Raw genomic sequence first — 27,748 nt, forward strand, 5'->3', positions numbered from 1 at the left:
CCCTAGACTGGTGTTTCTAGAAGACGCGGTGTAAAGAAGCGAGTGAGGGGGGGGGAAGCATGAACGACGCCGAGTGGGAACCGGACGGGAACACTAGTGACGCTGGTTCTTGCGCTGTAGCTGAGCCCACCACTGGTCTGCAGCCTCCGCCCCCTGTTTCTTAGGCTGTAGCTCGTGACGTCACGAGGAGGCGGGACCGACTTCGGCCTGGGAGGCGGAGCCAGCGGCGGGGCGGGGCGGGAGCGTCGCGAGGGCAGGCCGCGGCGGCCGCGGAGTAGCTAGCAGCCGCTTCCAGAGCTGGCCTGCGCCCCAGCCCTGATTTCCCCTCCCGCGCCCCCTCCTCAGCCCCGGGCGCGCGCTCGCCGGGGCCCTGCGGGGCTGGCCGCTGAGCTAGCAGGCCGCCGGACCTGCGCAGCGACCCGGAGCACCCTCCGGCCCAGGCGCACACGGAAGTGGTGAGTGTCACGGAGGGGAGGTGGAGAAGCCTGTGGTGGCCGCCGACGGCCGGGCGAGGGGCGCGGAGCCGGGCGCCGGCGGCCGACGCGGCCGCTGCTCTCTGTTCTCGGGAGTCGCGCACCCCCGGCCGCCCAGCAAGCGGGGCGGTGGACCGGGGGCCCGGGCGGGCTGGGGGCGTGTGGGTGCGGGCGAGGAAGCGGGGGATTTCCAGCCAAGCGGAGTCTGCTGGCGGCAGGGAGGTTGGGGGGCGGGAGCCCCACGCCAGGATGGGGGGGATGGTTAAGGCTCGCCGCCCCCTCCCCCAGAGCACACACCAAATTTTCATAAACAAGTCTGGAACGCGCTGACATCCTGTTTATACCACCCTGAGATACAGGCGCGGGCTTGAGGTCTGACGTTCCTCGCCCTTGCACCGAGAACTTGACCGCCAGCACTCTGGCATAATTGCTGTTGGGGTAGGGGCGGGAGGAGGTTTTCTCTGGCCTCAGGACGGAGGCCGAGGGTCTTCGTCGTTGTCCTCCTTTGCCATCTCAGCGAGGGAAAGTTTGTGAGATTTGGGGGCATGTCTGGGGCAAGGAGGGGGCATCTGTGGACTCAGGAAACGCCCCCTCCCCCTTTAGGGTCTTTTGGGACCGTGGCCTAGCAGCCAGCGAGGAGGGGGAAAGACACATCTTGGGCGAGAGGGCCTGGGAAGAGGAACAGTGAGAGAGAGCCACTGGGGGAAGTGCGAATCCTTCTGTAATGGGACTGAATAACTGAAACTAGGGCTGGTCTCTGGCCTCCTGTCTTACTCCTCAGACCCCATCCGCGCGTGGTCGCTAAGCATCAAAGGGAGATGTCGCTTTAGCAGGACTGGTAAACACCCCTCTCAAGTCACATCCCAAGGTTCTAGGGATGTGGGCTCCTTGGATGTGTGTTCATCACGGAACTTCTTTAGGGAGAATAGATAAAAGGTGTGATTATTGGCAGGTGTTCACATTTTTAAAACATTGTGTATCCTCTGAATTCCTGTGTGTCCGTTGGGGAAAGGAACGAGCCACTTCTCTGATACGTGGCTGTGAGCCGTCGGTCTTTAAGCCCAGGGTAAATACATGCTATTAACCTTTCTTTTCTTTCTTCCTTTTCTTTCTTTCAGAGTCAGAGTTTTTCTTTCAGTGGCAGGAGTTCACAGCGGTATAAAATTGTCATTGCTTCTTTCAGGGAGGAATGCATTAAAAACCTTGGACAGTTAAGTGAGGAGTAGAATGCAGAAACAATTAGATTTGACTGTGGAGTCTTTGTTGGCAATTTTTAAAGGAAAGGATCATGGGCATATACACGGTGCAAAAAAATTTTTCAGATGAGCATTTTATATTGATTAAATCCTTGTTCTTCCTTTTCCAAAACCCCATTTTGTGCTGTTTCTCGCTTTTGCTTTTGGTGGCTCTGTTTTCTAAGACCAGGGAGTCGTTCTCACTGAAGGATCAATGTGTTCTTTTTTGTACTTTGTGGTGAAGGTTAATGGAGACCATAAGGGTACCAGACACTTGGGGTACAATATGCTGTGTATTATGGAGAAAATGTCTCCTGTATATATAAATCCAGATCACGTTTAAAGTACATCATACCTGAGTGATTGTGGACATTATGAATAGGAATAATCACCACCTTAATAATTCTACTTATCATATTAACTGAGCACTTTCACTGTATTTTGATTTCTCTAAATAGCTACAAAAATGCATTTTTAAATCCAGAGATTGCAGTGTGATATTCTGCATTGAATAAAAGCCAGTTTAGTTTCCCCATTCCATGATATACTAATTACAGTTATTAGGAAATGATGATGGAGGGTAAATAAATTGTATATATATAGATAAAATAATTCACTTTCCAAAATATAACATATAACTACTTGCAAATTGCTATAATTTAAGCAGTCTTAGTGTCTGTTTAATACTGTACTTGTGACTATCTTTCTGGTCATTTGGTATCCACCCTTAGTACAGATTAAGATGAATTATGTTGCAAAATTTTTTCAATTCAGGAATTTGCTAAGAAGCTGCTAAAAATAAGGAATTTTGAGGGTGGAGTTGCTTTTGCAGGAATAGGGATTTGGATGAAATGGCATGAAGAAACTTAAATTGAGTGCTTTTAAATCAGATTGTTAGGTCTACCAGTTTAGATTCTGGGTTCACAAACACTAGTGGTTTCAACTGCACACCACAAATTCTAGTAATGTTTTAAGGTTATCACTCAATTTCTTCTGAAAAGCTTTAGGTCATACATATATTTGGACAGAAACCCAACTGAAGCAAGTATTGAGAGCGTGTGTAGGTTTATATTCACTTTTCTAGAGGGAACACTAGTGTATAACTGCGTTAATAAGGTTCATTAGCAAAGACCAAGATTTGGGTTTTCTAACTCTTCTGATAAGTGTTTTCCCCCCTAAACCCATGTGTATCATTTTATATTTTTTATTACGTGTGTCCTTGTTGTGTTCTATGAGGTAATTTATGCTTTTCAGAAAATTTATCATCTGAGATGTAACTATTCGTACAAGGACATTTTTCTTGTTCATTTCCACATTTAAAGTTTTTTTAAGTGAATGGGGAATTGCTTAATTAACTCAATGTCCCCAAACAAGCAGCATCTGATGCTTTGTGATTTCTTGTGGCTTAGTGGTATATGGAGCCTTGTCATAAAGTAGAGATGCCAAAAAGAACCTCTCAGATACTTTTAGACCAGTATTTCTCAGCTGGGTATGATTTTGTGCCTGAAGGGATGTTTGCATTTTCCAGAGACATTTTTGGTTATTACAACTTCGGGGGTGGTATGGGAGGGGGCAGTGTTGTTGGCATCTAATGGAAAGAGGTCAAGGATGTTCCTAAACATCCTATAATGCATGAGGCAGCCCCACAGAACAAAGAATTATCTGGCTCAAAATGTCAGTAGCGCTGGGGTTGAGAAATTCTCTTTCGAAATGCCAGGTAGGAAACAAGAAGATGTGGGCTTCTGTCTTGGCAAATAGCTTCCCTTCAGTTCCCAATTTTCCTCATCTGTAGAATGGAAGTAAAAGTGTTCACCATTTCAAAAAGTTGTTGGGGGAAAATCAGTTAAATAATGCATGGAAACTATGAAGTGCCACACAAATATAATTGTTAGGAAGACATGATTTTTAAAAAAAATTTTTTTAACATTTATTTATTTTTGAGACAGAGAGAGAGCATGAACAGGGGAGGCTCAGAGGGAGACACAGAATCTGAAACAGGCTCCAGGAGCTGAGCTGTCAGCACAGAGCCCGACGTGGGGCCCGAACCCACGAACCGTGAGATCATGACCTGAGCCGAAGTCGGACGCTTAACCGACTGAGCCACCCAGGAGCCCCAAGACATGATTTTTTAAATTGTTAGATATATTAGTAGTTGACGAGCAAAGAGGTTAAGGTTATGGAGTGAAAAGATTGGATGGTTTGGTATTATTGAATTGTTACTAATTTTGGGGGGAAAAGGATTTATTTAATGTAGTTTTCTTACAACATAAACTTCAAAGCTCTATAATTTCTTTAAACCTAAGGATTATTTTTTCATCATAGCAAGAGGGAACACTCATTGTAGAATAATTAGAAAATTGAGGAAAGTGGAGGAGAATAGTCATCCATGGTCTACTCCCTTTCCTGTTTAAAGACCATTGAGTTCTTATCAATTTCTGGAAGAGTCCTTAAAATTGGAAGAAGAGCTAACGATGAGAAAAGGGGGAGCAGTGAAGGTGCTATTGACCAGAGAAGGTACTATTTGTTTCTAAGCCCTTCATTTTCTCTTTTTTGGTAATTACCACGTACAGGTAAAATGCATTATAGGAGACATTAGAAAAATTGGTTCATTGTTTTCATACTTTGTGGGCTAACCTCCAAGCCATGTTCTCACTCGGCATGTTTCCTCTCTGCTTCTTGCTCTCCCCTGTACTCAGCTAGGTGTGCCACTATTGCTTCCTGTCTCGAAAACCCAGCGGTAACGTGGGGTTTTAAGCAGCTGCCATGTTGAAATGACTGGGTTTCAGGGGCAGGAAGCTACTTCCTATGAGTATTCTTCCCTCTGAAGTGCACCAGGTTTTTTGGTATTTTGGGGCAACAAGCAAGCATAAAACATGAAGTTCATTTCCATGATATATTTACTTCTAAGATTTTATGATCTGTGATTCTTAGCAGCTGGCAGCGGGTACACATTTTTCCTTGGTGCTCTGTGAATAAATTGCCCAGTCTGGAGGCGAGACTTGCATTAGAAGAAAAACGAAAATTTCTTTAAGTCTGCTTTAGCCAGAAGACAGAGCTGGTCTTTGTTGGGATATTTTTAATCTGTGGTAACTGAATTTATTTAACAGTAATATTCACACAACACTTTGTTCATTCCTTTATTCATTCAGTAAATACTTGTTGAGCCTGTGCTATGAATCTCAGGGAGTGAATAAACAGAAAAAAGCATGCAAAAATCCTTGCCTTACAGACTTTACAGTCTCGTGGAAGAAACTTGGAGTTGTTCATTCAGGGTTTCTCAGTTGTAGATTTTACACATGCAAAAAAGTAAATCCTTTTTTGTAAATGTAGCCGGGCTGCTTGTTTTGATCCGAGCTGTGACAATGTGGGCAACTTAAGCTTGTCTCCTTATCAGTAAAAAGAAATAAAGATGGTACCTACCTCTAAGCTTGTTGGGAGAATTGAATGACTATGCCTGAAGAGTTTGGAATGGTGCCAGGCACAAGGTATAAGCTAAACATCTGTGTTTTTATTTTTTTATTGGTGAGTGCTTTGGGTTAAAAACGAAGTGAAGAGCTTAAATCGTGTCCAGAATGCTTTAAGATGGTAGGGAGGGGCGCTTGGGTAGCTCAGTCATTTAAGCTTCCGACTCTTGGTTTCAGCTCAGGTCATGATCTCATGGTTCATGGGTGTAAGCCCTGTATTGGGCTTGGTGCTGACATTACAGAGCCTGCTTGGGATTCTCGCTCTCGCTCCCTCCCTCTCCCCGCCCCCCCCTTCCCTCTGCCCCTCTCTACTTTCTCTCAAAATAAATAAACTTAAAAAAAAAAAGATGGCAGGGAAGTGTGACCCATTAAATACAAAACAGAGTGGCTAATACATTCTATATTAGAAAGGCTTCGATTAGAAACGGATAAACCAAAAAGTTTAGGCACTTAAAGTATGCAGTTTCTGAAATCTAGAGGAATTTGTTATGTACACAGCACCAAAGATGATAACACATTAGGTGTTGTATTTTTAAGGAAAATGAGAAACAAAGGTGCCTTTAATTTAACTTTAAAGGTCATGCAAAGTATATAATTTGGTAGGAATGTATTAGACTTTCTGGGCAAGTCAATATAAAGGTACGGTGTTGCTCTCACTGATTCAGTTTACTTAGGAAGTGGCAGAAACATAGGCATACCCTTTTGTAAAATGGTGTTTTCAGAGTTGTGTGCAAGTTAAAAATCTTACAAGTCAGATGATGTGTTAGGGAATTTCACTCTTTAAGCAATTATAAGAGTTTAAAGGAACTCTGAAGTATATATTCAGTTTCTCCTGAATTTTGTCTTACCAGTTTCTATTTCAGATATGTGCTTTCCAGAAGCAAGGTTTACCCAAAATACAAATTGCACAAGAAAGTTAGCCCTTCCTCCTAATCATATTTTTTTTTAAATTTTTTTTTCAACGTTTTTTATTTATTTTGGGGACAGAGAGAGACAGAGCATGAACGGGGGAGGGGCAGAGAGAGAGGGAGACACAGAATCGGAAACAGGCTCCAGGCTCTGAGCCGTCAGCCCAGAGCCCGACGAGGGGCTCGAACTCAACTGACCGCGAGATCGTGACCTGGCTGAAGTCGGACGCTTAACCGACTGCGCCACCCAGGCGCCCCCCTCCTAATCATATTTTAAATATACCTTTAGTTTCTTCTCAGTACTGTTTATATTGCATTTATATTCTCAAGAATAACAGTTGCCACGTGGTTGGAGAAGAGCTCTTGACATTTTCATCCCATGTTCTTTGATAACAAAGGTGTTAGTTGTATCTTTTCCTTGTCTTCTGGTAAAATTCTCTGATTTAACTTTGTGGAGGGGCAGCTCAAATGGTGAACAGGTTGGCCTGTAGGTATTTAAAAAATAAATTTAGGTTGATTATTTTCAGGTGCATTGGGTAACTCAGGCAAGTTTGCATATTTAAAGTAGAAATAGGTAAGAACATTTTGTAATTAACACAGCTCTTGTTTTTAATGGTGATTTAAAGGGCTTACGGCTATTAGAACTGACAACAGTTCATTCAATTAAGCACAATTATATCTGCAGACTTATTTGCAGTTAATTTGCTCAAGCTGTAGCAAGGCTGTAATTTTAGCAGTTTTTTTCTTTTTTTTTAACATTTTATTTATTTATTTATTTATATATATATGAAATTTATAGACAGATTGGTTTCCATACAACACCCAGTGCTCATCCCAAAAGGTGCCCTCCTCAATACCCATCACCCACCCTCCCCTCCCTCCCACCCCCCATCAACCCTCAGTTTGTTCTCAGTTTTTAACAGTCTCTTATGCTTTGGCTCTCTCCCACTCTAACCTCTTTTTTTTTTTTTTTTCCTTCCCCTCCCCCATGGGTTCCTGTTAAGTTTCTCAGGATCCACATAAGAGTGAAACCATATGGTATCTGTCTTTCTCTGTATGGCTTATTTCACTTAGCATCACACTCTCCAGTTCCATCCACGTTGCTACAAAAGGCCATATTTCATTTTTTCTCATTGCCACGTAGTATTCCATTGTGTATATAAACCACAATTTCTTTATCCATTCATCAGTTGATGGACATTTAGGCTCTTTCCATAATTTGGCTATTGTTGAGAGTGCTGCTATGAACATTGGGGTACAAGTGCCCCTATGCATCAGTACTCCTGTATCCCTTGGATAAATTCCTAGCAGTGCTATTGCTGGGTCATAGGGTAGGTCTATTTTTAATTTTCTGAGGAACCTCCACACTGCTTTCCAGAGCGGCTGCACCAATTTGCATCCCACCAACAGTGCAAGAGGGTTCCCGTTTCTCCACATCCTCTCCAGCATCTATAGTCTCCTGATTTGTTCATTTTGGCCACTCTGACTGGCGTGAGGTGATACCTGAGTGTGGTTTTGATTTGTATTTCCCTGATAAGGAGCGACGCTGAACATCTTTTCATGTGCCTGTTGGCCATCTGGATGTCTTCTTTAGAGAAGTGTCTATTCATGTTTTCTGCCCATTTCTTCACTGGGTTATTTGTTTTTCGGGTGTGGAGTTTGGTGAGCTCTTTATAGATTTTAGATACTAGCCCTTTGTCTGATATGTCATTTGCAAATATCTTTTCCCATTCCGTTGGTTGCCTTTTAGTTTTGTTGGTTGTTTCCTTTGCTGTGCAGAAGCTTTTTATCTTCATAAGGTCCCAGTAATTCACTTTTGCTTTTAATTCCCTTGCCTTTGGGGATGTGTCGAGTAAGAGATTGCTACGGCTGAGGTCAGAGAGGTCTTTTCCTGCTTTCTCCTCTAAGGTTTTGATGGTTTCCTGTCTCACATTTAGGTCCTTTATCCATTTTGAGTTTATTTTTGTGAATGGTGTGAGAAAGTGGTCTAGTTTCAACCTTCTGCATGTTGCTGTCCAGTTCTCCCAGCACCATTTGTTAAAAAGGCTGTCTTTTTTCCATTGGATGTTCTTTCCTGCTTTGTCAAAGATGAGTTGGCCATACGTTTGTGGGTCTAGTTCTGGGGTTTCTATTCTATTCCATTGGTCTGTGTGTCTGTTTTTGTGCCAATACCATGCTGTCTTGATGATTACAGCTTTGTAGTAGAAGCTGAAGTCTGGGATTGTGATGCCTCCTGCTTTGGTCTTCTTCTTCAAAATTCCTTTGGCTATTCGGGGCCTTTTGTGGTTCCATATGAATTTTAGGATTGCTTGTTCTAGTTTTGAGAAGAATGCTGGTGCAATTTTGATTGGGATTGCAGTGAATGTGTAGATAGCTTTGGGTAGTATTGACATTTTGACAATATTTATTTTTCCAATCCCTGAGCAGGGAATGTCTTTCCATTTCTTTAAATCTTCTTCAATTACCTTCATAAGCTTTCTATAGTTTTCAGCATACAGATCCTTTACATCTTTGGTTAGATTTATTCCTAGGTATTTTATGCTTCTTGGTGCAATTGTGAATGGGATCAGTTTCTTTATTTGTCTTTCTGTGGCTTCATTGTTAGTGTATAAGAATGCAACTGATTTCTGTACATTGATTTTGTATCCTGCAACTTTGCTGAATTCATGTATCAGTTCTAGCAGACTTTTGGTGGAGTCTATCGGATTTTCCATGTATAATATCATGTCATCTGCAAAAAGCGAAAGCTTGACTTCATCTTTGCCAATTTGGATGCCTTTGATTTCCTTTTGTTGTCTGATTGCTGATGCTAGAACTTCCAGCACTATGTTAAACAACAGCGGTGAGAGTGGGCATCCCTGTCGTGTGCCTGATCTCAGGGAAAAAGCTCTCAGTTTTTCCCCGTTGAGGATGATGTTAGCTGTGGGCTTTTCATAAATGGCTTTTATGATCTTTAAGTATGTTCCTTCTATCCCGACTTTCTCAAGGGTTTTTATTAAGAAAGGGTGCTGGATTTTGTCAAAGGCCTTTTCTGCATCGATTGACAGGATCATATGGTTCTTCTCTTTTTTTTTGTTAATGTGATGTATCACGTTGATTGATTTGCGAATGTTGAACCAGCCCTGCATCCCAGGAATGAATCCCACTTGATCATGGTGAATAATTCTTTTTATATGCTGTTGAATTCGATTTGCTAGTATCTTATTGAGAATTTTTGCATCCATATTCATCAGGGATATTGGCCTGTAGTTCTAGCAGTTTTTTTCAGTAAGTAGAATTTAAAATCTTTATTGTAAGAGAAAAGACAAAAAAAAATGAGAAAACAATCTGCCAAATGTATATTTTCCCAGTAAAAAATTTTGTTATTGAACAAGATTGTACACAGGGAGGCAGACACTGCCCCCCCCCCCGCCCCGTTAAAGCCATTGTGTAAAACTAGGTAAGTGTGCTAATCACCATATATGAGTTTTCTAATTGGAAAAATCATTTCATGTATTGTGGCATCTCCAAAGAATCCCATCTTTATACCTGTTTAGAATGACCATTCATGCATGTTGGTTAGAGACTGCTGGATGAGCCTGAATATAAATTATAAGCCCACTTGGTGTGGATTTAGGAAGTGGGCTGCTAGAGATGTACAAACTGGCTGATATAGAAATGCTTTCAGGTTTTCATGTTTATTCCTTTATTTAACTATTATCTGTAAATGTGTTATTATGTGAGAGCAAGATAGGCCTGATTTCTGCCCTCAGGAAGCTTCCTTGCTAACGGAAAACACAATAATTCAACAATTCTACAACCTGTGTTACAACTATGCGAAGTACCAGTACTAGTTTGCTGTAGAGGTTGAAGGCAGTAAGAACAGGGGGTCTCTATGGTATATTTTTAAATTTTTAAATATTGAAATTTGAAGGGTGAAAGAGTTAGCCAGGCTAAGAGGATGAGGAGGTTTTTCCAGCTAAAGGAGACAGCATGTGCAAAGGACCTGAGGTGGAACCAACACTGCAGCTGGAGCAGAGGGGACAAAGATGCAGGCTGGTAAGGTTAGCAGGAACCTGATCAAGCAGGGTGCTTCTGGGCCATATTACCCTGGCCTTGTAACATAGCAGGGGAAATTGAAGGCTTTAAAACAGGGCATCAAGTGACATGATGGGACTTGAATCCTGTGTGAAAAAAAGAAAGAAGGATTCCCCGATTGCTACCACCCCTGGGAACATCTCTTTTCTCTCTCTGCCCTCTCTGCCAAATGCCTTGAAAGCCTTCATTTCCTTTCACTCAATCATGCTTTAATTCTTTGCAATCTGACTGCCACCTCCACACTCTTGAGACTTCTTCTTTGAGGTCACTGGTGACCTTCTTGCTGTCACATTTTGACACCTTTCTTCTGCTCTTGTTATCTAAAACATTTGATGCTGTTAACCCCTTCCTGAAAGCTGTCCCACAGCTCCACTGCTGTCTGGCTTCTGAAGCACAGTACCTCTCTCCTTCCTTTCTTTGTCTTTGCTCTCTTCTCTTTGGTGTCTTCTCCTCTTCTCATCTCTCCCTTTCCCCCAGTGAAGACTTTTCCCCAAGCTTCTGTGAATGGCAAGTCTCTTTTGTTACTGCAGCTGTGTGGATGGCTTGCTTTCACCTGAGTTCCAGTTGTTGAGCACCCCTAAGTGCTATTCAAGGCACTGGGGATGCTCTAGGCAACAAGAGGAAAGGCCTCTCCTTAAAGAGCCACACTCCAAGATGTTAAATGTATCCATAAATAAACAAGATAATGTCAGGTGGTGATAAATGCAATAAAGAAAATAAGATAATGAGTAGAGAATGCTTAAGTGGGTGGGAGAGGGACTTCCCCCTGGGAAGTGACATTTGAGTTCAGGCCTGAGTAATAAGTGGGACCTGGGCCATGCCAGGATCTAGAGGAACATCCAGGCAGGGGGAACAGCAGAGGCCTAGGCCCCATTAGGAATGGTCTTTCCATTTCATGCTGTGCTCTCTTATCTGGATGTCTTACTGACACCTCTTATTTGACTGCTTCAAACTTGGTATCTCTCTTTCTGGTCCCGCCTTACCAATGGATGATTTCTCTGTTCCTCGTAATACCGTCTCTGTCTGCTACCCTCAAAACCTTAGACCAGCGGTCAGAAAACTTTTTCTGTGAAGGAAAAGGCAGTAGATATTTTTAGCTTTGAGGACCATGCTGCTTTTGTCACAGCTACACAATTCTGTTGTAGAACTGAAGCAAATATAGACAGTATATAAACCAATGAGTGTGTCTATGTTCCAATAAAATTTTATGTATGGACCCTGAAATTTGAATTTTCACTTGTCACAAAATGTTTTTTCCCAACCACTTAAAAATGTAAAATTTATACAGTTTCTTAGCTGTCCAGAACAAGTGGCAGGCGGGATTTGGTGCGTGGACCAAAGTTTGCTGCCCTTAGTGCTCCCTTCCAGTATTTGCACCTTTCACTGCTCAATGGTCCCTGCCTTGAGCTAACTTTCTTCTGCCTGGTGATCCCAGCAATCTCTAATGTAGCCTCCCTGCCTGCAGCCCTTTCCCTCCAGTTTGTCCTCCACACAGATATTGAATAATCTTCTTGCAGCTGGATTCAGGTCATAGAATTTCCCTGACCACAAGCCTTCGGAAGCCCCTACTGCGTACAGAAAATAGTCTAAACTCCACCTTGCTGTGGCATTCAAGGCTTCTTATGATAAGACCTCAACTTTTCAGCTTCTCCAATTTCTCTTCCTCTGCACTGTGCCAAAATAGATTATTTACTGTATTGCATTCAGCCTTAAACATTTCTTCTGTTTTTCTGCAGTCTTCTTTTTTTAAAATTGTTTTATTTATTTGTTTATTTACTTATTCATAGTGTGCATGCGTGGATTGGGGGAAGGAGCAGAGAGAGAGAGAGAGAGAGGAGAGAGACAATCCCAAGCAGGCTCCACGCTGTCAGTGCAGAGCCCAACACGGGGCTCAATCTCACAAACCCATGAGACCATGACCTGAGCTGAAATGAAGAGTTGGGGACAATCAACCGACTGAGCTACCCAGGTGCCCCTGCAGTCTTCTTTTTTAATGTACTTTGCCTATGCCTTCTGCTCTCTCTGTCTGCCACATTTCTTTCACAGCCTTTCACGGCCCCTTCAAATGTCCCTACTCCCTCCCCCTCATCCCAGACAAGAAGTTTGTATACATGTAGCACTTCAGTGGTGTGCAATCCTTTTTTCGAGGGCATCGTGTTCTGCCTTGTGCCTCAGTTCTTTTGTAGACTGGCTTCTACTGTACAGTCTCAAGGTCTTGGAGGCCAGGAACAGTCTCATTCACTGTAATATGGCCTTTCACAGTAGGCACGTGGGTGTTTATTGAATAAATGCTAAGTCCTGTGTAGATATATACAATATGTAGATGTTGTAAATGAGAATGTTTTGCTGATGGGAATTTGGTCAGATTAAATCCTTGAGTCTTATATAAAGAGGTACAGTTTTGTGAAAGATTAGGTGTTTTGGAAGACATTAGTTGTATTCTTGGTCCTGTCAATATTGAGCTTAGATAAATACATTCAGGCAAATTACTGATGTTCCTCTTTAGGAATTGTTTCCTTTTATAAAGAAAAGAGTGCTCTTTAATTCATAATGTTTCCTTGCCTGAAAGCTCAGGGCCGAGTTATTTGCTTGTTTTAGCTTGCTATCTGTTTTTTCTGACAATAATCTCCTTGCCTCAGTCTCCCATCAGATCACTTGTCACATATGTTAAGTCCTTCCTTTAATGAGTGGTTCTGTCGTATGTGGCTTTTATATTCATGTAGGTAGCCTCAACGTCTTTTTTTGGTGATAGGATTATAAATAATAAATAGTAGCTCCTTAGTGTAACCATCCTGAAGTGACACCAAGATGGTAGAAGAGAAGTAACTGAGAAGAAACAGACAAAAAGGCTCTGGGGCAACATGGGAAACATGATGTGGGTTTGGTGGAAAATGAGAAAACGACTTTATAAGTGTCTTGTAATCTTTTGATTAACATGTGCTTGGGGCAGGTTGTCTCCCAGGTTTGTGGGTGTGTAGCACATCTTTATCGATAGGAAGGAGAGGGAGCAAGAGGATGAAACTCAAGATTAGTGAACTTTTATGCCTGCTGTTGTATGTGCTTTGTATTTGGTATTTAATCTTTTCATAGAGAGTTGGATCTTAACAGCAGCATTTTCCAGATGGAGCAAACAAAGCTAATAAATAGCAGACCCAAAATTCAGATTTGAAGCCCTCTGGCATTAAAACAGATAAACACCCTTTCTACTCTTTCTACTCTATCCCCAGCTTTACTGAGATATAATTGGAAAACGCTTCTCTTAGAAGAACCCTTTGTACTGTCTGGTCATTTGTCTCTTTGTTTTGTGTGTATGTTTTGTTTTTTTGTTTTTGCTGTTTTGGCATTTAAACCAATCGAACTTGTTTCTATCCCATTTTATAGCTTAATGCTTCTGAAGCAGTTTTTGCCTCTCCAAAAAGTGCCTCTCCGCACCTGTATTGTGTTTGGTATTGTTAGATGCTAAGTAATAAAGAGGATCTGAGAGGATTTTACCGTGAGGGGATGGGGGTGAAATAGGCAACTGGGTTCATTTAGCTGTCCTAAACAGAGTTTTCAGTACTTTCGTGTGAAATCTTTTTGACAGTGTAAATCAAACTTGATTTACTGTTATTTTTTATTACCTGATTATTATATAGTATGTTCCATGTTTACAGGTTTGGGTCTAGATGTGTTGTGAAAAGCAGGCTGGACTTGGAACCAGCAAGAACTGGGTCTGAGGCTGTCCTCTGCCACAGCTAGGTCTGTGACTTTGGGTTCATAATTGACCCTCAGTTTTTCTCAGCTGTAAAATGGATTTACTAGTGCCTATCACAAAGGTAGTTTTGTGAAGGTTAAATGAGGTAGAACACATGAAATAACTTCAGACGGCACCTGGGATTCAGCAGCATTTAATAAATGTTAGTTTCCCACTCCAACTGAAAATTGCCAGGGAATGTGTAAATGATTGTAATGTTTGCATGTTTATAAATGGGAACTTGATCGATAGATCATACTCAAGTTATGAACTTGTGACGCAGGAAACCTCCTAATGTAAATGGCTGGGTTCCCACTGCTACAAAAACATCAGTATAACATAGTGGCTCAGACTTCCAAATCTGGAACTAGAATCTGTGGGTTTGAATTCTGCTTTATTTTACTAGCTTTTCGATCCTGGGCAAGTTACTCAAACTCTTTGTGTCTTGGTTTCCTCCTGTGTAAAATGGGGATAATGATAGCACCTAGTTTTTAGGTTGTAAGGATTACATGAGCATATGCATGAGCATGTGTGTGTATGTGTACCAATACTCCATAAGGGTTTGTCACTACTATTTACTATCACTCCTGTCTTTTCCTCATTGTGTAGACAGACCATAAATCACTGGAAAATCCTTGTAATTCCCTGCCATGTCTTCTCTTATCAGGGGAATCCTCTGTGCATTATAGATCTATCTTTTCCCTCTATCTTCAGTCCCTTTTTAGCTACTTCATTTTAACTGAGGCTGTCGTTTTCTCATATGCTCTTCCTTGTACATTTCTTGTCTAGACGCTTAAAAAAAATGGCTTTGTTTTATGTGGAAACCGAAAATTTTCTAATAATGATAAACCCAGCTATGTGTTAAGGATACTTTTATGCCAGGGAAGATGAAAGCCATAAAGTCTCAAGCAGGTTTAAAAAAAGTGTATAAACTACTTTATTGTGTATTGAATGCTTACTCTGTGCCAGACATTAAGTTCAGTACACTGAGGCTAAGAATGACCAAATATGTTTAAAGACACCCAGGTTTTTTTTTTTTTTAATGTTTATATTTGAGAGAGGTGGAGGAGCAGAGAGAGAGGAGAGGGGAACAGGATCTGAAGCGGGCTCTGTGCTGACAGCAATGCTGACAGCAGAGAGACCAACGCGGGGCTGGAACTCACAAAGTGCGAGGTCATGGCCTGAGCTGAAGTGGGACGCTCAACGGACTGAGTCATCCAGGTGCCCCTAAAGGCACCCAGTTTTTTTTTTTTTTAATTTTTTTTTAACGTTTATTTATTTTTGAGACAGAGAGAGGCAGAACATGAACGGGGGAGGGGCAGAGAGAGAGGGAGACACAGAATCGGAAGCAGGCTCCAGGCTCCGAGCCATCAGCCCAGAGCCCGACGCGGGGCCCGAACTGACGGACCGCGAGATCGTGACCTGAGCTGAAGTCGGACGCTTAACCGACTGAGCCACCCAGGCGCCCCTAAAGGCACCCAGTTTTTAAGTGGATGAACCTAGATTTGATTGAAGTGAGGCCTCCCTGACCCTTGGTTTCAAAATTCCTGAGGTGAGTTGCCTTAAAGCCGACAGCCACCTCCTCCCCACTCCGTCTGCACCCTTTATTAACCTACTCTCTGCTTTCCCTTAAGCTCCAGCTTTCAAGGTGATAAGATCACTCACAGTTCTCTGGCTGCAGTAATGTTTCCTGCTCCTTTTGCAAGGCAGATGTATAGTATTTCAGTTGCTGTATGTGTTAAATTGGTCTTTTGTGTGTTGGCTTGGAAACCTAGCCACATTTATAGCAGTGCGTGTTGGGGGAAAATGTGCTTTAAATTTCAGACAGCCAACTGGGAGCAAATTTTCAAAAAGGCAAAACCATTTATAAACTAGAGGTACCAATATATTTGAGTATACATTACCTGCATTGATACACTTGAAAGGCTTATATGTCATGCCTGAACTAGGCACGTTCTGGAATTTATACACATTATTACACTTCTGCTTAGCTGTCTGTTCTCATCTGTGCCTGACCTTTGTATCCCCAACCACCACCATTGTGTTTGGCACATACTAGGACTCGATGAAGAGACCTATTTAGTCCTCTTTAAAAATCGATGGCTTTTTATACTTTTTTGTATGTTCGATATAGTTCAATAAAAAAAAATCAATGCAATAAGGGTCAGGCAACATAGAAGGAGGGATGTTGCCATGCAGTTACTGATTAGATGAAAATACTGCTTATGCTAGACCGAGTTGAAGCATTGAAAGGTATTTGGGAGCCAGACACTTAGACAATATTGCTTTGATTATTGGAAGGCAAGGAAAGCAGTCAAACGAGTTCTTTCTTGGCTTGGAGTCTTGTTTACTTTTCTCAGGTTGAAGTGATAGCTCTAATGGTTTTAAGGAATCAGGGAGACAGGTCTGCCATGAACCCAGCATATTGGGTTCTAAGTTTATAAACATTTTCTAGTTGGTGTTGTTTAAAGGTTTGTAGTACACAGTGATCATAAAATCTTATAATAATTGTAAGAGTTGGAAGAAATTGAAGTCACCCAGAGATACTTCCCCAGTTTTATAAGAGAAAACTAGGAATAAGAGCATTTGTGTGGCTTGCTCAAGACCTCAGTGGGCCACCACTTCTTTGTTTTATTTATTATTCATTCGTTCAACTGTTTATTTTTGAAGTAGAGAGAGCACGAGTGGGGAAGGGAGAGAGAGAGAGAGAGGGAGGGAGGGAGGGAAGATCCGAAGTGGGCTCTGCACTGACAGCAAAGAGCCCGATGTGGGGCTCAAACTCATAGAACCACGCGGTCATGACCTGAGCTGAAGTCAGATGCTTAACTGACTGAGCCACCCAGGCGCCCCTTTGTGTTATTTTTAAAATACGACCTCATGCAGAATTTGTGATTGAGTGGTAAAATGATATAGAAAGTACTGACATGTAGAACTTAAGAAACTAAATGCCCATATGTTGAAATAGTTCTGAGAAGTTTAAGATGTATTTGTGGGTGAAAGATTTAGAGATTATTTAAGAGCAGTGGGGGTTATGTAGGGTCCAGCCATTGGACAGTGGACATTGTGAAGTGCAGTGTCTTGTGGGAGAAGAGCGATCATGCTGCTCTCTTTGGTTCTTGCCATATTGGAAGTTACAGAGGTTAGGGACCAAGTCTCTCTTGATTATCCATTAGTCCCAGTCAAGACCTATCCCTGCTGCCAAGCAGACAGTCAGTAAGTATTACTAAACACGTGAATGCCAATTATAAGATGCTAAGTATGGGTTTGTGTTGTGTAAGTTTGATTGTTTTGGCTGGCATTTCTTTTTTATGTTCCTTTTATCAGGAGAAAAGCCACTTTACCAAGCATTTCCAGCCTGTTAGACCTTAATGGAGGTAACAGTTAATATTAAGAGCAGCAAAAACAAAGTATTGTGAGGTCAGGGAGATAAAAAGGTGTTCGGTATAACTTTCATTTGAGACTTAAGGCAGCTGAGATTCAGAGGAGTGAAGCAGTTATGAGCTAGCCTGGAGCCCTGTACTCTCCCATTGTGCCCCAGGGCTGCACTTGACTGCTTGTGACTGGTTTGGGGGGACAGCACAAACTGTGATGCCTTCTTCTGTTGCAATCCGCTCAAGCTCATCTGCTCACCCACTGGTTCCTCTGTCCACCTGGCTCCACAGAGCCTCCCAGAGGCTTAGAATTTATGCCTGCTGTCTTCTGGTCACACTCAAGGCCCTAATCACATAGCTGAGTCAGAATGACCTGTCCTTGACATCTTGCAATGAGGCCTGCTCTTACCATATTCTCACTGTGGGAATGAAGCCTCAGGAAGTAATTCAGTCCAGGTATTTATGGCTGAAATAGGTGCCTTAAAGCAAGATAGTCTGCTCACCTTGACTTGGGACTCTGAGGAGAGAGGTTTTTACTTCCTCTTTTGACCTTTACCTTAAGTCATTTAAAAGCTATAGCCTACAAATGCAAAATAATCGTAACTGTTCGATTTTCTAGAAGTAAGATACATATGCTGTAGAGTCTTTTGTGTTATGTTTAGTTTCTTTTTCACAGTATAATGCCATTTATTTTACAAACTAGTTACCCAAACTATATATTCTTTATGTACACGTATATGTAACAGATACATAGAAAACTAATGATGGCAACTGAAACTATTATTTTATTTGAATATTTTGAAGGTACATGAGAATACATTTATTTAATGTTTCTATAATTACAATATTTACTTTTAAAGAGATTATAATGATTATAAATATAGGAATTTAAAAATGGTATATTAATATGAAGCTGTCAGGGCCGTCTTAAAAATGCCATAAAATGAAATGAAATAATGAAATAAAACTATTTCTACTCAAAGATGGCTTTTATTGTATCAATAATTAGAATTCTTTTTACTATTAACACTATTTAGATGATATGTCAACTGCTAACACCTCTTATTTTCCATTTAAGCTTTATTTTTACAATACTTCTCACACTATGAAATTAAATACTCTATGGAAGTCTATACTGGCTCATCACTGTCACCATTAAAGTAAAGATCTTCTGCACACACTATATAAAAAAGTGTATGTTTTTTTTTTTTTAATTTTCTTTTTTTTTGAACGTTTATTTATTTTTGGGACAGAGAGAGACAGAGCGTGAATGGGGGAGGGGCAGAGAGAGAGGGAGACACAGAATCGGAAACAGGCTCCAGGCTCTGAGCCATCAGCCCAGAGCCTGACGCGGGGCTCGAACTCACAGACCGCGAGATCGTGACCTGGCTGAAGTCGGACGCTTAACCAACTGCACCACCCAGGCGCCCCAAAAAGTATATGCTTTTATATACTCTTCAAGGCATCCACTAATTTTATTTTATTTTATTTTTAAAATTTACATCCAAATTAGTTAGCATATAGTGCAACTATGCTTTCAGGAGTTGATTCCTACCCCTTACCCATTTAGCCCATCCCCCCTCCCACAACTCCTCCAGTAACCCTCAGTTTTTTCTCCATCTTTAAGAGTCTCTTATATTTTGTCCCTCTCCCTGTTTTTATATTATTTTTGCTTCCCTTCCCTTGTGTGCATCTGTTCTGTGTCTTCAAGTCCTCATATGAGTGAAGTCATATGATATTTGTCTTTCTCTGGCTAATTTCACTTAGCATAATACCCTCTAGTTCCATCCATGTAGTTGCAAAGGGCAAGATTTCATTCTAATTGCTGTGTAATACTCCATTGCATATATGTGTGTGTGTGTGTGTATGGGTGAGGGGCACATCGTTATTCATCCATCAATGGACATTTGGGCTGTTTCCATACTTTGGCTATTGTTGATAGTGCTGTTATAAACATGGGGGTGCATGTGTCCCTTTGAAACAGCACACCTGTATCCTGTGGATAAATGCCTAGTAGGGCAATTGCTGGGTCGTAGGGTAGTTCTATTTTTAATTTTTTGAGGAACCTTCACACTGTTTTCCAGAGTGGCTGCACCAGTTTGCATTCCCACCAGCAGCGCAAAAGAGATCCTCTTTCTCTGCATCCTCGCCAACATCTGTTGTTGCCCGGATTGTTAATGTTAGCAGTTCTGAGAGGTGTGAGGTGGTATCTCATTGTGGTTTGGATTTGTATTTCCCTGATGATGAGTGATGTGGAACATTTTTTCATGTGTCAGTGGCCATCTGGATGTCTTCTTTGGAGAAGTGTCTATTCCTGTCTTTTGCCCATTTTTTCACTGGGTTATTTGTGATAAATTCTCTATAGATTTTGAATACTAACCCTTTTTCTATGTCATTCGCAAATATCTTCTCCCATTCTGTTGGTTGCCTTTTAGTTTTGCTGATTGTTTCCTTTGCTGTGCAGAAGCTTTTTATTTTATTTTATTTTTTTTAATTTAATTTTTTTTTTCAACGTTTATTTATTTTGGGGACAGAGAGAGACAGAGCATGAACGGGCGAGGAGCAGAGAGAGAGGGAGACACAGAATCGGAAACAGGCTCCAGGCTCTGAGCCATCAGCCCAGAGCCCGACGCAGGGCTCGAACTCACGGACCGTGAGATCGTGACCTGGCTGAAGTCGGACGCTTAACCGACTGCGCCACCCAGGCGCCCCCAGAAGCTTTTTATTTTGATGAGGTCCCAGTAGTTCATTTTTGTTTTTGTTTCCCTGGCCTCTGGAGATGTGTTGAGTAAGAAGTTCCTGCAGCAAAGATCAAAGAGGTTTTTGCCTGCTTTTGCCTCGAGGATTTTGATGGCTTCCTGTCTTACATTTAGGTCTTTCATCCATTTTGAGTTTATTTTTGTGTATGGAGTAAGAAAGGGTCCAGGTTCATTCTTCTCCATGTCGCTGTCCAGTTTTCCCAGGACCACTTGCTGAAGGGAGTGTCTTTATTCCATTGGTTATTCTTTCCTGCTTTGTCCAAGATTAGTTGGCCCTACGTTTGTGGGTCCATTTCTGAGTTCTCGATTCTGTTTCATTGATCTGAATGACTGTTTTTGTGCCATATGTTTAGTTTCTATAGACACTAGGTAGGCACTTGCATTTTTAATTGTTTATCTAGAGAGTTTTTTTTTTTTTTTTTAAATTTTAGATACTTTGTTTAGCCGGTCTATTATGTTCAACAAGTAGTTACAGTTTCATCTGGAATACTGTTAGCCATTCTTTTATTTACTTGCAGAGAAATCAGGATGTCAGCCTAAATTGGTGCTTCCTAGGCAATCACTTGAAACTTGCTATAGTACCTGAATTCTTCTTTTAAAATTTTATTTAGCATTTTAAAGAAATTAAGACAAATACTATACATGAATTTTAGAAAAATTAAATGAAAATTATTTTTACCTGACCTATCACTCAGATAAACATTTTTGTTATTATTTTAGTGTTTATTATGTCAGACTTTGTTTCATGCATAATGGACCTATAAATTTAAAAAAAAAATCAAGGAGATCGTAGAACATAATGCTGTTTTGTAATCTGGTTTTTTTCACCAAGTGGTTCCTCACAATTTTATCCCCATATGGTAATAATTTTGGTTAGGGTGACCTAATGTTTTATGGTACATAGTTTTCCTTCTAAAGTGCAACATGCATTGTTTGTTTTTCCTACTGTAAATAATCCTATTGAAAACATCTTTGTGCCTCCATTTTTGTGTACTTTTCTGATTGTTTCCTTAGGAGGCTGTGAATGGTATTGCTTTGAAATTTTTTCACATTTTAAGATTTTGGATACTTATTTATGTCATGGTTTAAAAAGCATCTGCTGTGCTCTAATGGAAACGTCATAAATCTGCCCAGTTGGTGTTGTACAATAGGTTGCATAGGTTCTTTGGTGAATGTATGGTTGTGGGGATTTTGGATTCCTGAGCAGTGTTTCTAATGGTTAGATTTCCTCGGAGTACCATAAACATTCTGGGCTGCCAGATTCCAAGATTTACTTTGAAGCTGTGGGGTGGAAGCCACCTTAAATACTTAAATAGTGGGAAGATAATCTGTGGAAGAGACAGGCTTTATCATTGTGTGTTTACCAGGTGTGTTGTAGTGAACCTTGGAAAGTCTTCCAAGTAAAATAGGGACTTCTTTTTCCCCCTTATGATTAAAATACTTTCTGCTAATCTTTCATGACAAAGAGAGACACCCAAAAGCAATTTCAGAAGACAGATCTTTTACTGATCAGTGGTTATCAAGATTTCACATGGATAGTATTCTCAGTGTTCTCAAGTTATCAGTCAGGTCTGTTTCAGTGAAATAAGCAAGGCTAGTTTATCTTTGCAAAGGCTTGCTACAACAAGCTCATAACTGTATTCCCTGGGGAGCAAAGAATACTTTTAAGATTTTGCTTTAGGCATCTCTGTGCAGCCTTATGCTATGAGCCTTTCAGATTCTATATGTGAAACTGGTGTGGCATTAATTCTAGCATGACAGCTTTTCAGATAGTCTTTTTGCTTAAGTCAAAGTCTGCAGCGCTAACACCATGCTGGGTACATTAATTTCTTTTCTCTTTATTTGCTCCTTTCTCCTTGCCTCCTGATTTATACAAGAGAGTCATTATACCTAAGCGGTCCTACAATTTTTTGATTAGATTTATATTTGATAAAATTAAACTGTGTCAATAATTCATGAAAACCAAACCAAGGGAACCTATGTTAATGGAGCATTGAGTTGAAGACCTGGTAGAGGGCAAAGGTCTTAGAGCACAGACGAGAGATCCTATCTGTGTATTATCTTCCTGTTCTTTGACTTCAGTGTTCACGTGTTCCTTCCAAAGCCTCCGTTTCAGGGTAATAAAATAGGCACTCTTTTCTATGTTATACTTCAGGTAATTTAGAAACATTGATACTTCTAATTCAGTCTATTTCGGTATGAGCCTTTAATGCTTTGTAAGTCTCTCCTTCTATATATAATCTAGTGTAGTTATAGTTCAGCAGTATTAAGTACATTCACATTGTTGTGCAGCCTGGCTCCAGAACTCTCTTCATCTTGCAAAACTAAAACTATATTCCCAGTTAAATGTACTGCCCAGCCTCCATTCTCCCCCTCTTCCATCCCCTGGCAACCACCATTCTACTTTCTATGATTTTAACTACTCTAGCTACCTCATATGAGTGAAATCACACTGTAGAGGTGGAAAATTTTTCCTTTCTTCTAGGTTCATTGGCTGGTCTAATAATTAAATTGGCATCAGATAGATCAACAGGAGAAAAACATTTAATTTTATACATATGAAAACTCATAAAAATATGAGACACGAAGTGACAAAGCAGGCAACTTTTTATACCTTAAACAATAAATTTGTGAAGAATTGGCAAGACAGAGAAGTTTGGGCTTGGGATAGCAAATTAACGAAGAAGTAACATGTTTATATAGCCTTTTCCACCCTGGATTTGCTGTTTCTAGCAGTAAGGGTGCTTTCTACCCTGTAGGTGCAAGGAGGGTACCTTTCACATGGGGGAATTTATGCCCTGCTTTCAGGGGTACAGGGGAGGGTCAGAGTATCCTTCTTGTACTGGCTATTTTTAAAGTAACTTTAATTCAAAATAACCAGTATGTCAGAGTGGCACATTTTAGGGCAGTCTGCCTGGAACTCCCTCAATACGGTATTTGTCCTTTTGTGATTGGCTTACTTCACTTAGCATAATGTCCTCAAGATTCATCCATGTTGTAGGATATTTCAGAATTTTTCTCCTTTTTAAAACTAAATATTCTGTTGAATGTGTATACCACATTTTGTTTATCCATTCATCTGTCAGTGGACACTTGGGTTGCCTTATACCTTTAGGTGATTGTATATAATGCTATGAACGTGGATGTACAGATATCTCTTTGAGACCCTGGTTTCACTTGCTTTGGAAACTGGCAGTTTTTAGACAATTCTAACTCAAACAGAACCAAAATGAAGTTCATCTTTTCCCTTAAAAACTTTCCTATATCTTAACCTCCCTTTCCTGTCACCTCCACTGGTCACCTAAGCCCAATCCTGGGGCTTTTTTATCTCCTTTCTCGTGGACTATTAGTCACCAAGTTGGATGATTTTTAATGTTTAAACATCCTTTTAATCCAGTGCATCTCTGAGTATGTTTGTTCTGAAGGTGTTCTTTGAATAAAAAATTTCATGATCTGGTAAGTTTGGGAATTAGATGTTGTTTATCCTTTTCTTGGAGAACCAAAATGTATGTTAACATTCTAAAGTCTCAAGAAGTCTTGCAGTAAAGTAACTCTTGAATGTTACTGAGTTAACTGTTTTCCAGGTACACTTGATTATGGAATCAGTGTTTCACTTAACACTTTACTCATATGGATTTGAGTAAGAAACACAGCTCTCATCTCTCCTTTGTATCTCCACTCCTACTGCCTGCCTTCCTTTAGTTTTTATCTCTTGCTTGGACTATAGCCTAAACCTCTGAAATCAGGAGTTTTAAATCTTTTTTTTAAATCTCATTGATCCATTTGGCAGTCAGTTGAAGCCTCCTTCTCTTGGAATAAGAGAGCATATACAATTAAATACATAGGATTACAGATCATTCACTGATTTGCTAGAGAAGCTATCATCTGGTTCATCATCAGTTACTGCAGACTGGAAATGCTTTGTGGGGAGAGTATTGTATGGTGGGGAATAGTGTAGGCAGTACAGTTAGGACAGTCTCTGTGGGCAAGTTATTGAATTTCTCTGTCTCAGTTTACTCATCTATAAAACTAAGATAGTAATAGTACCTACCTCATAGGATTGTTCTGAGAATTAAGTGAGTCCTTATATTTAAAGCACTTATAATGGTGACTGATATATAAAAGTGCCCAGTAGCTGTTAGTTGCTATTTCTTTCCTCCCTTCCTCTGTGGTAGCATTATTTTGATCACATTGCAAAAGATGATTTATGGTTCCTGTGAGGTTCATTACTTGCAGATTTTGCATGCGTTTCCATAGTTCATCCCCAATGAAGGAAAAATGCATCTGATAACATTACCTGTAACTAACTTTTTTGGTGCTCAGTAAGTGGAAAATAAAGAACATCCTTTAGTGTAGAACGTTTGCTTTATTTATTTATTCATTTATTTATTTTAAGATAAAAAAATTCTTAAGAAATCTTTCCACCCAGTGTGGAACCCCAAGATCAGGAGTCATACACTCCACTGACTGAGCCAGCCAGGCACCCCGAATATCTGCTTTATTTAACAAACACTTATTCTCAAAACCTAGAAAACAGAATATTAGAGGAAACACGTGGAAGGAAGTATGGTTACGGGTGAATGGCTGACAGTTATTTTTACTGAGACCTAAATTTTCCCTTTGAAAGTTTCAGCAGGTAAAAGCATGAATTCCAGTCATAGCCCTGTGACTTTGGGCAAGTTACCTAATGCCTTGCCATTTACTTATTTACCACCATTTGCTTATTTGCAGGAATGGGGCTGGTTATTCCTCTGAGGGTTAATTTGAATATTAAATGAGATGACTTACACAGAAAACACAGCCCCTGGTAGATGGTCTGTAAATGGTTTCCTCTCTCCTTGGAGGGAAGTGGAAGAGTATCCCTGTGTGATCAATTGCTCAGCTCCAGTGTTCTTCGCTGTGGGTGGCAAATGTCCCTCTTAGGCTCTCTTGGCAAGCGTTTTAAACAACAACAACATCATCATCATCATCATCATCATCATTGGTGGTAGTGTTGATGTTTTGTTTGGCATGGGTGCTATATGGTTCAGAAACCCAAGCACTATATAACAAGGTACACATTGAGAAAGCTCCTTTCCATCCTTGTGTCTGGCAGCTTCCTTCCCTGCCTACATAAGTATCCTCCTTTATTAATTTCTTGTGTTCAGATACAGTTAATACAAGTATATATTTTGCCTCTCTATATACTGTTCTGCACTTTGCTTTTTTCTTCTTACAGTATATCCTTCTCACTTTTTTTATTAGGACATAGAGTATTTCCTTATTTACATGTATGCATGCAAGTATGTATGTGCATGTGTGTATATTTGTATATGCATTAGAGCTCCAGAGTTTTCCAGTGTGTGAATGTACCATGGTTTACTTAACTAGTTCCCGTATTCATGTATATTTGGTTTCTTTCTACATTTTTGCTGTTGCAAACAGTGCTTCTTCATATAACCTCATATGTACATGGTTGGACAAATTCCCAGATGGTACTGTTGGATTAAAAGATAAGCATGTTATCATTTTTATTAATATCGAAAATTGCTTTCCATGAGGTTTGCACTATTTTGCATACATTGGTATGCATTTATTTTTATTTTGCATTGCAGATAGTTCTTACCTCTCTTCCCTCCTGGCCCCCCATACCTTTTTTGAGCTGCCATCTTGTTACTATAGAAGGTATTGTACAAATGGAGGTGATCCCTTCCGGTGTTTCCTAAGTGGTACTGGGCTGTTCAAATCCAGTGTTTTCCAAGCCAGATACTAGGGCACAGGGTTATAGTGTGGTGTGAGACAAGGCTTTCTGCCCATTCTTATCTACTCTTGTCCCTGTCTTGGGATCTGAGGATGGAATGGGTGGGTGTATTGTGTGCCTGAGGCACCAGGTAGGTATGGGGAGATAGTCAATTGCCCTGCACATAAAATATTATTGGCTACAGTCTCCCATCCTTGGAAGTTATTTATATTTTAAGGAATTATGTTCACTGCTTTTTGCAAAAGTTATTTCTGTTTATTGAAGGTTTAGAATAAGAGAAAAGAATAAAAAACACTTGGAATCTCATAACCATTGTTAATATTTTAACAAATATCCTCTCAATCTTATGGCTGTATCTTGATCATAAATGGTAATCATGTACTGCATGATGTTTTATAACCTTTCATTTATTAGTGCATTAGGAATATCATTCTATCTTTCAGTAATCATACACACACATACGAACATGTATGTATATATATATGTGTGTGTTTGTGTAGAATTCTGCTGGGTGGCTTCACTACAATTCTGTGTTCCTGGATGGATGAACATTTTAAGATTGTTTTGTTAGTCATTTTAAACAGCCTTATGATGAAGATCCTTGTAGCGTAATCTTATGTATCATTGTTATTTTCTTAGAAGAAATTCCTAGAAGTAGAACTGCTGGGTCAAAGCACATGTGCAGTTGCTCAGTTCTACTGAGTGCTCAGGCATTCCTGAGACACTATAACCATAGTTAAAACTAGTAACCCAACATAATAAAAGGTTACATTTTGGGTTTTGAAGGAATTAGGAAAAAAACCCCAACAAAACAGCTTCTCTGGCTTTAATTTCTCATTAGCCAAATAGAACCCAATCACTAAACCAAAAATAAGCATGTTATAATTATTTTTAAAATCTTTACCGGAATTAAATGTAGTAATTAATGATTAATAAATATAGGAAAATATAACAATTTAATGATTAAAAATAGAAAACAAATGTAATGCTGCATTTAGCTTTTCACATGATGTTATTTTTCATTTGGTCTTTTTCTTTCTTTTTAAAAAATTAAGACAGTTCCTTTATTTTGAACAAGAAAGTTGTGTAAGCAATTGAAAATATGCCCCATTATAAGAGAGGTTCTTCCCCCATTCTACAGCATACCCCAACATATAATTTTGGAAGGAAAAATACCAGATTTAGTTAATTATGTTACTTACTTTTATTCCTTCTTCTAGGGCAGGTGTGGCATTGACTGATATCTGGCTTAAAGTCTAAAAATGATGCCCAGGTAGAGCATGCTAAATTGTTACATTTGGGGAGATTAACCTTTCATTTGGGTTAAAGTTGAATGCATGTACTAACACAGTGCAACTGAGCCACTATTCTTGATTTAATTAAAGAAAATAAATGTGCTTTATCCACATTTTTGCAGTTTGTTTCATTACAAACCCATTGTTTCTTTCACTTAAAAATATTCTAATGAAATAATCTTGCAAAGGAAAGCTATCCTAGCTGTGAGTCCACAATAAAAAAGCAAAGAGTAAATGTTTAATTTTCTGTTCAGTTGTGTTTAGGACCTTTACAAATAAAGGAGCACCACTGTGCTGTCTCTGCCAAAAATTTCACATTCTCTCCTTGAGCCTCAAAGTGGTAACATTGGTTCTGCAGCAAACAGCCAGAACAACAATACTCTTTTCATCCACTGTGAAGTCGTGATAAATTCCTGCAGGAAATAGCAGGTCTTCTTTCTCCATGAAGCTCTGGAGCCACTGTCGTCTTTATCTCTGATATCAAAATCTCCACTCTCATCTGAGATAGATCAAATTCCATCATTAAATGTTCCTCCTAAAACATCTTATTTTTTCCTTCTAATTTGGAAGTTTATCTTTGCATATTTTTTCTTCTAATTTGGAACTTTATCTTCACATACGGTTGTTAGGTTCATCCAGGAGTAGTTTTTCTCCTTTTGGATTTTATCTAATTCTAGATTGTTCTCAAGGTCG

At 40.2% G+C, this 27,748-nt stretch overlaps 1 protein-coding gene across 1 annotated transcript in view; it reads left to right on the top strand.

Annotated features, from left to right (window-relative positions):
* The first annotated feature begins 265 nt into the window (after window positions 1-265).
* Window positions 266-27,748, top strand: part of JAK1 (Janus kinase 1) — a 131,086-nt gene continuing 103,603 nt past the window's right edge. The window contains exon 1 of the mRNA XM_047084247.1: window positions 266-455. The gene's annotated coding sequence lies outside the window, so the exon portion shown is untranslated. The remainder of the gene's footprint in view (window positions 456-27,748) is intronic.

The sequence above is a fragment of the Lynx rufus genome, unplaced genomic scaffold (genome assembly GCF_022079265.1).
Source record: "Lynx rufus isolate CCGP_SWC_20201006 ecotype Redwood Valley unplaced genomic scaffold, mLynRuf1.p SCAF_2, whole genome shotgun sequence".
Classification (NCBI taxonomy): domain Eukaryota; kingdom Metazoa; phylum Chordata; class Mammalia; order Carnivora; family Felidae; genus Lynx; species Lynx rufus.